Source organism: Eucalyptus grandis, chromosome 11 (assembly GCF_016545825.1).
Source record: "Eucalyptus grandis isolate ANBG69807.140 chromosome 11, ASM1654582v1, whole genome shotgun sequence".
In the NCBI taxonomy this organism is placed as follows: domain Eukaryota; kingdom Viridiplantae; phylum Streptophyta; class Magnoliopsida; order Myrtales; family Myrtaceae; genus Eucalyptus; species Eucalyptus grandis.
In genome coordinates, this window is record NC_052622.1 from 25,750,650 (window position 1) to 25,763,740 (window position 13,091).

Here is a 13,091-nt window from a genome sequence, read left to right on the forward strand (position 1 = left end):
TATTTATCCGTTGTGTAGTTGAACATTTTTCCCAGCATTATCAATGCATTAAAATCGAAGTATAAAGCAAGCATCTTAATAGCAGAATGGCAAGACTTTTTTTTTTTTTTTTTGGTCAGTCCTACTCTAATCCTACTCTACACTCACTGCAGACTTGTGCCCCGCCTCTTGAATGGCAAAACTTGAAAAGTATAGAAAGATATAATGAAATTCTGAAATGATGCATCTCATCTTCAACACATAAATTGAGAATGAGAAATGTGTATCTAATAAAATCTCGATTGAATAAAAAGCATTTATTTAATTTTTTAAATTTTTTAGGGGAATTCTTACAACATGCATTTAATGTTATGTGAAGACCATTTGGTATTTTAACTAATTCAAACTGAAAAATATAAAACACGGTTTACCAAAAGAGCTAGGCCTAAAAGAGAGAGGGGAATAAAAAGACAAATCAAAAGGGCCCAACCAAGATCAAACCGGTGACCTCTTGATCTGCAGTCAAATGCTCTACCACTGAGCTATGGACCCATTTAAATATTATAATCACATAAAGGTGAAAAATTGAAAAAATTTGATGTCAGTTTGAAAGTGTTGAATGTGAATATAAATTTTCTTACCCCATCTTGTAATTCCTCTTAAAATGTAGAAAGCTCAAAAGAAAGCATAAATCAATGGTATTTGATTTTAAAACCCTATAGACTTATTTCAGAATCACACCTACGAGGTCAAAATCGTCTAGATAAATAGATTGAATTTTAATTTTCAAATTTGAAATAAAGCTTCTCACAACTATTTGATAAAAAAAATGGATTATTAATTGTGTGTTTATAAGCCCGTCACAGCTAGAAATTTCTAACCTTCTATGTAACTTTTGGGATTAAAAGTATGAGACTATAAATTAATATTAACGACCTTCTCTAAGCAAAACGATAAGAGGATGTAGAATAAGATAATATCTTGTTGTGTGTAATTTGACATTTATATTGTGAAACTAATAAAATAAGAAATTATAGAAACAAAGATAGTTTTGATAAAATAAAACAAAAAAGAAACAATAAATTGAAGAGAGAGAAGGATATTTTGGTCAATTAATTGACCAAAATGAGTGTTTTAGCCATAATGGGGGTGGAAATAGCGCTCCTCTAATAGTAATAATAATGTTTAATTCCTTTGACTTTTTTATTTTTCTTTCCATCTTCTCGAGTTGACTGATCATATTCCCTTTTTTTAAATCATACAGCTATATGTTTTTTTTTTCCTTATTTGCAAGATTTTTGAATCACCACGGGTTCCGATTTGGCAAGCATGTGTACTAAGATTCATTTACTTATTTTAAGAAATCTTTCCAAAGATGGGAAAACGATAGGAAGCAATAGTTATTGTCACCTATGGCAATGCTACCGCGTTGACGTTGGCATATAAAACAAGGACAAGATGGAGCTCACTTTTGCATAATTTTTGGCATTTACTCAAGGAAACATGATTTTCAAGCAATCTTGCCAAAATTTTATAGTAAAAGAATTGTCGGTTATTTTAATATTTTCCACACAAAGCGTAGGCAATTATCCAGTATATTTGATAATCTAAGAGCACACACAAAAACCTGACTATATAAAGTTTTATTCTATTCTATGGTTCTCGTGCATCGATTAAGTCTAAACGTTTACAACTTATTGATTAAGAACTTGTGAGTGTAAGGCCGGAAATTATTGCGCAAGCCAAGAGGAAGAGCTTTTTCTCGGGATCAACGTTGAATAAGTCATGTTAAGTTCATTATTTATTTATCCGTTGTGTAGTTGAACATTTTTCCCAGCATTATCAATGCATTAAAATCGAAGTATAAAGCAAGCATCTTAATAGCAGAATGGCAAGACTTGAAAAGTATAGAAAGATATAATGAAATTCTGAAATGATGCATCTCATCTTCAACACATAAATTGAGAATGAGAAATGTGTATCTAATAAAATCTCGATTGAATAAAAAACATTTATTTAATTTTTTAAATTTTTTAGGGGAATTCTAACAACATGCATTTGATGTTATGTGAAGACCATTTGGTATTTTAACTAATTCAAACCGAAAAATATAAAACACGGTTTACCAAAAGAGCTAGGCCTAAAAGAGAGAGGGGAATAAAAGACAAATCAAAAGGGCCCAACCAAGATCAAACCGGTGACCTCTTGATCTGCAGTCAAATGCTCTACCACTGAGCTATGGACCCATTTAAATATTATAATCACATAAAGGTGAAAAATTGAAAAATTTGATGTCAGTTTGAAAGTGTTGAATGTGAATATAAATTTTCTTACCCCATCTTGTAATTCCTCTTAAAATGTAGAAAGCTCAAAAGAAAGCATAAATCAATGGTATTTGATTTTAAAACCCTATAGACTTATTTCAGAATCACACCTACGAGGGTTCCGATTTGGCAAACACGTGTAGTAAGATTCATTTACTTATTTTAAGAAATCTTTCCAAAGAAGGAAAAACGATAGGGAAGCAATAGTTATTGTCACCTATGGCAATGCTATCATGTTGACGTTGGCATATAAAACAAGGACAAGGAGAAACTCACTTTTGCATAATTTTCGGCATTTACTCAAGGAAACATGATTTTCAAACAATCTTGCCAAAAATTTATAGTAAAAGAATTGTCGGTTATTTTAATATTTTCCACACAAAGCGTAGGCAATTATCTAGTATATTTGATAATCTAAGAGCACACGCAAAAACTTGACTATGTAAAGTTTTATTCGATTCTATGGTTCTCGTGCATCGATTAAGTCTAAACATTTTTAACTTATTGATTAAGAACTCGTGAGTGCAAGGCCGGAAATTATGGCACAAGCCGAGAGGAAGAGCGCATTCCTCAAGATCAATGTTGAATAAGTCATGTTAGGTTCATTATTTATTTATCCATTGTGTAGTTGAACATTTTTCCCAGCATTATCAATGCATTTAAATTGAAGTATAAAGCGAACATCTTAGTAGCAGAATGGCAAGACTTGAAAAGTATAGAAAGATATAATGAAATTCTAAAATGATGCATCTCATCTTCAACACATAAATTGAGAATGAGAAATGTGTATCTAATAAAATCTCGATTGAATAAAAAATATTTATTTAATGTTTAAAAGTTTTGGGGGAATTCTAATAATATGCATTTAATGTTACTGTCAAGACCATTAAATGTAAAAATTTTGGGGGGAATTCTGACAACGTGCATTTAATGTTATTTTAACTAATTCAAACTGAAAAATGTAAAACACAGTTTACCAAAAGGGCCCAACCGGGTTCGAACCGGTGACCTCTTGATCTGCAGTCAAATGCTCTACCACTGAGCTATGGACCCGTTTGACGTTGGGAAAGTGCACTTTTTCTCTTGATTTAGTAATATATCTACTCGTCAGCTTTACTTTACTGCTGGGGAAAACTTTCCTCATTTTTCTTTTGTCGTAAAAAACGCAGTTCTCGGACCACAATTACTTGCCCAAAGAGGAGGACCAGAATTATCTTCTTTTTTATAGCCCAAATGCCAAAATATGCATGATTTTATACCTTGAGCACAAAAACACCCAAACCCATTAGTATTTCCTTCCAATTAAAGCCAATTAGATAGCTCGCATGGCAAATAGTGATGACGAGTACGAGTGACAGGCAAAGGGAGCGAAAATTAGAGCAATGATGCATACAAAATGATGTCATTTTATCAAGGATCTAAGCTGCTATTCAGCTTTGTAGCTGCAAAACAGCGTTGTTTCTGCACACGTCAACATCTTAATTTTCACTCGGATGGTATGTCATTGTACATGTCACCACCGCTTAGTCATGTGAGTTGCCATATAAGACTACTGGGACAGAAAAGTTAGCAACTGGGTATTTTTTGTCCATGAGAGTAAGTTGGTGCCTTTGCTTGGCTAAATTCATGGTTTTTATTTTTATTTTTATTTTTTTGCATCTTGCATTTCCCTTGTGAAAAAAAGTAGTCGTCATCATCGACAACTATGATGTTATTAGACTTTTTTGTATTTCTTATCGTGCTCTGTATCATAAACGTCGCCGTCGTCATCCTGAACAATTTAGATATTATGTTCATTAAATATACATCACCTTATTAGCAAATGCTTGTAAGAGAGGGAACAGACTACGTCATACTGTAATAGTAAGATGTGTTCTTTTGCTGCTCACGTCTGGGGTATAATTGTTGTGTGAGATAATATTATATTTGAGTAGTATAATTTCGGTCCAATTATGTGTCTAGATTCCACATGCAATATTTAAAATTGTTACTTTAACGGAAGGATGAAAACTGAAAATCAAGCATTTTAGAACGGTGAAACATTGCTATCCCTCTTGAAAAGATTTTCCAGTGATCTGAGTGTACATGAAATCGACACATCTAAATTCTGGATATAGATGTATCTCACATGAAATTCATATGATTTAATAAATGTCTTATCTTTCTTAAGCTCGATTCGGAAGAGTGGGAGGGGGAAGGAAAGAGAGATGAGAAAATCAATTTTTATATTCTTCCTCCTGCTTTTCGCCCAAATCTCAAACTTTTTAATTATTTTCCATCCTGATTTGTCATCAACCTAATTCCTCTGAATTTCCAAGCAAGGCCCGTGCAAACGGTATCCAGGCTTCGTTGCTGCAACTGGAAAGCGTGCGACATGCGTCAGCCAAAAGCAGCATCCTTCAAGTACACGTTACGGCTCTCAACGTATGTTGAGTTTTCTCTCTATCCAGTACGTGATAGTTACCCCTCTTTCCCCAAAATCTCACTCGCTTGAACCCTAAAAATCTTTTCCCATGGCTGATTCTGGACTATTTCCACCTGATTAAGCCTCCCTTAGCGGATTCGGATACCGATTGCAGTTCAGCGGTCATCTCAGCTCCAATCCTCTTTGGATTTTCCTCTACAGTTTCGTAGCTAAGTGTTCTCTGATTGGAGGCCAGTCCCGGTGTCTCTCCTGTTTGATCCACCTAATTTCTTGGAGTTGATCTTCCATCTCTTCCGTTCACAAGATCGCCATCAACGGACTGACCTGTCCATCCACTAATCTCTGAGCTTTATCCGATAACCCTAATTTTGGGTCCACATACGCTTCTCGTCTGGGCCCCTCGATTTCTTAGTTTCCTTCGCGGGGTTTTTCCTTCTGCTCCTTTCTTTTCCTCGCGGCCATTGTGATTGGTGGCTCTCAACCCTTGCTGCGAGCTTGGTTTCCTCTGCTACTCTGTTCACGCCTATGTGCTGGTAAAAGTCCGAGCGCACCTCAACCAGAACAGGTTTTCAGTTTGCATCTTTCCTTGGGTTATTACAGTTGAAGGAATGGTAGACTCTAGTACAGAGTCGAGTCGTTTTGAGGCGCTATGTAAGAGTCTTGGCAACTTATGGTCTGAGGATGATGTAATAAACGTTACTCAAGGAATCTCGACTGAAAAACTTGCGGAATGCAGACGTACCTTATTAGGCAAACTTTATTCCCGTCCTAATGTTAACTTCCCATCGTTCCTTAAGACCATGAAATGGGCTTGGAAGACAGAAAATGTATCCTGCACCATATTAGAACCAGGTTCTTTCTTGTTCACATTTAACTCTGAAGCTGAGAAACAGCGAATCCTTGATGCCGTGCCTTGGTCCTTTTCCAGTAACCTCCTTGTGCTGCAACAGTGTGACCCGGATATCCCTGATATTTGTTATGATTTCTCCCACTGCCCATTTTGGGTGCATCTGTTTGGCCTTCCTTTTGGCAGAGTTACGATGGAGGTAGTTAGAGAAATTGCATCAAAGATCGGAGAAGTTCTACAGTTAAGCTGGAAGCAAAAGGAAACGGCATTTATAAGACTGGAAAGGCAAGGATTAAGCTCAACCTAGCTACACCCCTCAAAACAGGAGTAGTTGTTAACTTAGGATGCAAAAAATTATGGATCGAGTTCAAGTATGAGAGGCTACCACATTATTGCTATTCTTGTGGTAGAATTGGCCACTATGCCACTGTTTGCAAGGAAATTCATTATGAATCTACCAGATTGGATGAAGACCTACCGGGTAATTTTGGGAATTGGCTGCGAGCTGAAGCACGAACTCTAAGCCCGTATGGCAAAATCTTCTATGGCAAACAATCCCAACTCATTGAAGAAGAGGAAATGGTACCAGCAACTTCACTTCAAGCGGAAAACCAAGAAACTCAGCAACCATCAAACACAGGAAAGCTGGCCATTCCGCATCCCCAATCACAGCCTCTTTATGAGGAAGAACAACATCCTCGCCAACTCGTATCTTCTCCAGCTTTGACTATTATGGAGGGCAGGTCTCCACAAAAGCGTGACAGCAGCTGCTTGGATGCTGAATCTATGCTAACTGTCCATAAGGAAAACCTCAAAGCAGCTGGAAAAGAGAAGCAGGCCTATGGAGCATCAGTAAAATGTTCAGCTAAAGGTAAAGCTAAGGCTACCAAAATTCATACATCCAAGAAAGGAAAAAGATTCTGCCCGTATGGAGCTCAATCCACAACAGCAATTGATGCTGAAAATTTACAACTCATAGAAATCCCGATTACCGAGGAAGAGAAATCTACTCAATGGGCTTTGGTGGCTGGCCCTAATAAGCCATCGGTGCATCAATGAAACTCCTGAGTTGGAATTGTCAGGGATTGGGGTCTCCCCTGACAATTCAAGCACTTAGGGTCCTTGCGACTCAGGAAAGACCTAATATTATATTTCTTATGGAAACAAAGAACCAAGAGCAGAAAGTTATTCGGTTGAGAAGAAGGCTTAAGTATCCTCACAGTTTCGTTGTGAATCCAGAAGGTTTATCGGGAGGTTTGACTCTATTTTGGGATGATCAGGTTTCTCTTTCAATCAATTCTCATTCTACTTCCTATATTAATGTACATTGCTTTTTGCATGAAAATAGAAGGAATATGCAAATCACTTTCCTACATGCTCCTAATGCATTTCATGAACGTCTTATACTCTGGGATGAAATACAAAGAATTAATATCTCCAATCACAGCCCTTGGATATGCATCGGAGATTTTAATGAAATATTATATCATTGGGAAAAGGTAGGCAAGAGGATGGCTGAACACTGTCGCCTTATCGCATTCAGAGATTTTTTATATGCTAGTTCCCTAATGGATCTGGAAGCCAAAGGGTGCGCATTTACCTGGACAAATAGAAGAGAGGGTGATGAAAATGTCAAAGAAAGGCTGGACAGAGCATTATGCACGATGGAATGGAGGATAGCGTACCCGAATGCCGAAGTTACAGCCTTACCAGCCATTGGTTCAGATCACAGTCCTCTTCTCTTGTCAACATTACCTGTTCTATCACGTAAAAGGCGACAGTTTAGATATGAACCATTTTGGTCGGAGGATGATGAATGCAAGATAATTGTCAAGAGGGCATGGGAGACGTCTCACACGAAGAACATGGTGGATAAGCTATCTATTGTTGTCATGCAATTGACGGCCTGGAGCAAAAATCGGTTCCCCAATGCTTCGAAACAAATTGAGGGACTGAAAAATGAGCTTGTCGCTCACATGAACAACCCTATATTGAAGTCTAATCAGAGCAGAATTCAGAATATTCATAAAGAAATCGACTCCCGTGGCGTCGGGAAGAAATGTTTTGGGCGATCGGATCTCGAGTCAAATGGCTGAAATGGGGGGATAGAAATACAAAATTTTTTCATGCAGCCACTATTCAACGGAGAAACAAGAACCGTATCTCGATGCTAATGAATGCCGAAGGTGATTGGGTGAGAAATCATGAGAATCTTCAACATATGACGGTGGATTACTTCAACAACTTATACACTTCGGTAGGACCGCGAAATTTTCAGCCTATTCTTGATCAGATCCCAGTATCAGTTAATGCAGCAATGAACACACAACTAACAGAAGCGGTGACTATGGAAGAAGTTTATACAGCTACTCACCAAATGGGGGCTACCAAAGCTCCTGGACCGGATGGTCTGAATGGCCTATTTTTCCATCATCACTGGCAAGACATAGGTGGGGATATATTCAGTGAAGTACAGCGTTTCTTTGACTCTGGAACCATCAACCCAGCCATGAATAGAACCCGAATCACTCTTATTCCTAAAATTACAAATCCAGAAAGGTTAGAGCAATTTCGGCCTATAAGTCTGTGTAACTTTAGTTACAAAATCATTTCTAAAATCCTTGCAAATAGACTTAAACCTTTCTTACCAGCCATTATTGCTGAAGAGCAGAGTGCTTTTGTTGGGAATCGGCAAATACAAGACAACATTCTAATTGTTCAAGAGGTTATCCACCGGTTACGGACTCGAGACAGGAGGAAGAAGTTTCAGGCTATTCTTAAACTTGACATGCAAAAAGCCTATGACAGAATCGAATGGGATTTCTTACAGAATGTTTACATAAAATGGGGTTTAATGCCGTTTGGGTGAAGTGGATTATGCAGTGTATTACCACAGTATCATATAGCATCAATCTCAACGGTGAATCTCTACCTTATTTCAAGCCATCTCGGGGTATTCGCCAGGGGGATCCATTATCGCCTTATCTGTTCATTATCGTAGCTAACGTTCTATCTTACATGATGAAGAAAGCAATAGCAGAGGATACAATTCATGGCATCAAGCTGAACCGTACTTGCCCAACCCTTTCCCACTTACTATTTGCTGATGATTCTATTTTCTTCCTAGATTGCTCAGTACAGGAATGTCAAAACTTGTCAACTATTCTTAATCAATACTGCTACGCATTTGGTCAAGCCGTAAATCTCCACAAATCCGGACTATTTTTCAGCAAAGGGTGTCCAAATAGTCTTAGAAGAGATATGGTATCGGTGCTGCGAATTCCTGAAATTGCGAAAACTGGGAAATATTTAGGTATCCCTTCAGACTGGGGGTCCTCAAAAAAAGATATGTTCGCTTGGATATTGGGCCGGGTCAACTCAAAGTTGGAAAGTTGGAAGGATAATTTGCTGTCACGCGCTGGAAAAGAGATTCTTCTCAAAGCAAAAGTAGTTCAATCAATACCTCAATATGCTATGTCAATCTTTAGAATCCCAATCTCTATTATTAAAGCAATTGAGAGGAAAATCGCTACCTTCTGGTGGCGAAGTTCTAACAAGAATTCTGCTATACACTGGCGTAAATGGGATACGTTAAAACTACGTAAGAATGAAGGCGGGCTTGGCTTCAAGGATCTACAAGATTTTAATACGGCTATGTTAGGTAAACAAGCCTGGAGGATTTCTCAATGTTCGAGCACACTCTTAAACAAATTCATGAAAGGACTTTACTTCCCAAATCGTAACTTCGGCAAGCGGGGAAAGGCTCTCGCCCATCGTGGGGATGGCAAAGTTTATTGGCTGGCGAAATGCGATTGCTCCTCGATGATATGGGCAAAGTGGGTAATGGACAAAAATTTCCATTAGAGAGGATAAGTGGCTCAAATCAGGACGGATTGGAGGAAGGCCAGCGTCCAATGAACAAACAAAAGTTGCTGATTTGATTGACTTTGAAGCTGGTATTTGGAAGGAAGACATATTGCTATCCCTATTTGATGAATCCTTAATATCAGAAATTATGGAAACACCTTTCGGACTCCCAACTAGTGAAGATATGTTGGTTTGGACAGATAACAAATCGGGAAAATATACGGTAAAGAGTGGTTACTTTTCAAACAGGAAACCACATATGCATAGACAATCTACGCCAACAACATCACACCAGTTCGACCCACTCATTTGGAAGCTTATCTGGAACTCTGTGCTACAACCCAAAATAAAATTCTTCCTATGGAGTGCATGCCAAAATGCGCTTCCTACCCTGGATAATCTTTATAGGAGAAAGATAGCACCTGAATCGATATGCCCATTATGCAAGTTGGAACCTGAGACGATTGAGCATACTTTATTGCTCTGCCCCTGGACAGCCCACATTTGGAAAGACCCAAACCTGAAAACATGTACAAATCGCGTTGGCTTAACAAGGTTTGATGACTGGTTATCTAAATATTTTGTGACGCAAGGAGACTCACAGAAGTTTGAACTAGTTGCCACAGTTCTTTGGTGCATTTGGAAGGATCGGAATCAATTCATCTTCAGTCATCAGCCCTTAAACCCACACCGGACCCTGCTCAAAGCCATGGCTTCATAGGACTCTTTCTCAGCTTGGAATAGAAAAGCCCCAAAAAAGAATCACAGCCGAAGAGAAGTTGAAAATGGCATCCTCCAAAGACTGAACTCTCATTGTTAATATAGATGCCTCATTTGAAATTAGTTGTGATAACAACATGCCGTTGGAACGCTATCCACAGAAAGAACATACACCTATCTCACCAGGTCGTGAGTCAAGAAGTCCATCACATCCAGAGGAATCAACGCTTCACACTGTAGAGACTGTGCAAAATGGTTGCCTTCACCCGACCCGACGAATCAACGCTGCTGCACCCTCTTCCTCTAAATCAGAAGATCAACAAACCCATCTTCCAACATCTGCAGCTGAATACAGAGACCTCAGATCAACCGGACATCTATACCCCGCAATATTGCAGCACAAACGACCAGCCAAAGCCGCTCACCATGGCAACCCTCGTGCCTCGGATCATAGAGAACGAAGATCTTTTGCCTCAAACAGAGGAAAGAACCCTCGATCTACCAGATCTGATTTCCCGAATACATCAGAATCTCAAAGTCATAATCGCTGCTCAACGCAGTTCACATTGCGACTGGAAGAAAGAGATGAAGAAACGAGGAACCATCGTACTGTCTTTGTGGAAGAAGGCTCGAAATCCCGACCAGATCTCACCAATCGTGCTCCCATGACCTGCGAAATCAACGCCGGCGAAGAAGACACCCCCGCAACGGACGAACGGAGGCTCGGTTTCACCGGATCTATAATTCCGAAACATTGCAGATCGCAAGACCAACAAATAACGCCCACCATGGCAAGCTCTGCGATTCGGAAGAGGTAGAAGACCTTCCTCTCGCTCCGGATTGGCAATGACATAGCTATGATTTCGGCCCCTAAAACCAAAGAAAGAAACATCGATCTTCCAGATCCGATCTCCCAAATCAGCAAAGCAGCAACTCAACATCATCACCGACACCCACCAAGGAAGGCATTGCGGGTTCGAAGAGAGGGAAGAGGACATTAACAACCCACGCACATGTGCTGGTGAAGAAAGAGAAGCCTCTTTTCCCGATCCGATCTCATCCATCAGCCGGCTTTTTCTTCAGCATTTGGCCACAATCCCTCCACAGAGACGAATGAAGCTGTCTTCGGCTACCGACAAGGCCTTCTTCTTTTGGTCCTCAAAGATCCAAGAAAAAGACCTCGGGCGGCTATTGCTTGCGTCTCGCAGAGATTCCTTTGGTAAAATTCGCGATGGGTTTGCAAAGAATATCGAGGTTAGTTCGCCTGAACAAGCGGAGGCCGTCACTTTGATTGAAACCCTAAATTTTATCTCTGAAAACCTAATCCCCAATTCCCCAGAAAAAGAAATACTTCTTTTATCTGATTGTCGGTTGATGGTGGACAGTCTATTGTCGTCATCTACCTTAAATTGGTCGATGCAACCCCTAGTGGATCGGGCCAAGCACAAATTGAAGACTATGTCTGGCCTTTCTTTTGCTCACTGCAGTAGGAATTCTAATCGGGTTGCTGACTGGGTTGCAAAAGCCCGGCGTTTTGATTTTCTTCCTAGTAATTGGGCGACTAGTCCCCCTTCTGATCTCCTCGATCTTCTTTGTACTGATGCTTTTGCTGTATTACCTTTACCTACTATTTAATATAATCAGCTTTGTTTCTCGTCAAAAAAAAAAAAAGTACACGTTACGCATCGTGCTGCGACGTGCATTTGAACTTTCAAGAGTGGCCAAAGAAAAGCATCTCTCTCTCTCTCTCTCTCTCTCTCTCTCTCTCTCTCTAGGCGGTGCTCCAGATCTGAGTTGCGCCCTGAAGAAGCACGGCCTCTCTCTCTCCATCTATCAAGGCCAGATCGCGCCGGGCGCTTCGGCTTCAGCTCGCGAATGGGTGCTCGCATCGTATACGGGGTCGTGTTCGTGTCGTGCTCCTGCGCCTGCATCAAGCTTCTCCACCTCCTCCTCCGCCCCATCTTGTACTTCACCTCCTGACCCGAAATCTCAGTCGATGAACAATGGTTAGCTGATTCCCAATTCCCATCTCTCTCTCTCTCTGCAAATTTCATCAGTGAATCTCATGGGGTTCTTCCTCGGTTGCTTTTGTCGGGATGGTTGATCCACCCTTTCAAGTGCTTTTCTTTTTCGGGGTCGATGTAAGAACTGGCTCCTTCGTATGTAGTGGATTCAATCGGTTTCACTGATGTCGTGTATGGGACGAGTTCGTTCGTGGTTATGAATGCTAAGATATGTTGTTGTCAAGATATTATAAAGTTGATTGCCAGAACTGATACTCAGAAGAAAGCACCACCAGAAAACTGTACTACTCATGGCTTGTGCAATCTAGTCAAGTTGGCCCCCGTTTTTGTTAATGTTCGAAAGGGCAGCCCATATCACTCGGCCGGGCAGTTGAGATCTGAGCTCGAAGGCTCGACCCCTCTCTCCACTCAAATCAGCTTTTGAATTTTGAAATCTGAGCCCAACTCCATTGACAGAGCGGTCCTCAAGCTAAGAATTCATTTGGGTTGCAAACTGCATTGAAGAGAAGTGCAGTTTAGTGGAGACTTTAAGAGATTGATCTTTAATTATGAAAGTAAGAATAGATGCAGCATCCTATGTAGTATGTATACATATGGTTAAGATTAAAATTAAACAGATTGATAGGTTTGCGAGTGGTTTGAGCCTATGCGATTTTAAGCTCGATCTCCGCTTAATTTGATGTTGGAGTTGCAGATACTCGGGCTCAATTGAAATTCGATAGTTAATCAGTCAAGCTCCGGTGGCTCTCGGAAAAGATGTGATTTTTTTTTTCAAAGCAGAAAAAAAGAAAATAAAAAGTATAAGTGTCGCAAATCCAAGGATGCGAGGTTGTGAGATTGGAGAAAGAATATTAGCAGAAAAGTGTCAAGAAAAGTCATAAAGCCATTGCATTGGTGCCAACTTA

The 13,091-nt window shown here is 39.8% G+C and overlaps 1 long non-coding RNA gene and 3 other non-coding genes across 5 annotated transcripts; all 4 read right to left on the reverse strand.

Moving 5' to 3' along the window:
• Nucleotides 1–459: 459 nt before the first annotated feature.
• Nucleotides 460–531, reverse strand: TRNAC-GCA. Its single transcript has one exon. It is a non-coding gene; the product is annotated as a tRNA-Cys (tRNA).
• A 1,622-nt stretch (nucleotides 532–2,153) lies between these two features.
• TRNAC-GCA lies at nucleotides 2,154–2,225 on the reverse strand. The gene has a single exon. It is a non-coding gene; the product is annotated as a tRNA-Cys (tRNA).
• A 1,059-nt stretch (nucleotides 2,226–3,284) lies between these two features.
• Nucleotides 3,285–3,356, reverse strand: TRNAC-GCA. Its single transcript has one exon. It is a non-coding gene; the product is annotated as a tRNA-Cys (tRNA).
• A 3,492-nt stretch (nucleotides 3,357–6,848) lies between these two features.
• On the reverse strand, nucleotides 6,849–10,133 carry LOC120289418. 2 transcript variants are annotated; one of them, XR_005547401.1, is made up of 4 exons: nucleotides 10,045–10,133; nucleotides 9,865–9,962; nucleotides 7,950–8,112; nucleotides 6,849–7,330 (listed from the first exon to the last, which is right to left on the reverse strand). It is a non-coding gene; the product is annotated as an uncharacterized LOC120289418 (long non-coding RNA). The 2 variants fall into 2 exon arrangements; XR_005547400.1 differs by having other exon boundaries at nucleotides 6,849–7,335.
• Nucleotides 10,134–13,091: the final 2,958 nt, after the last annotated feature.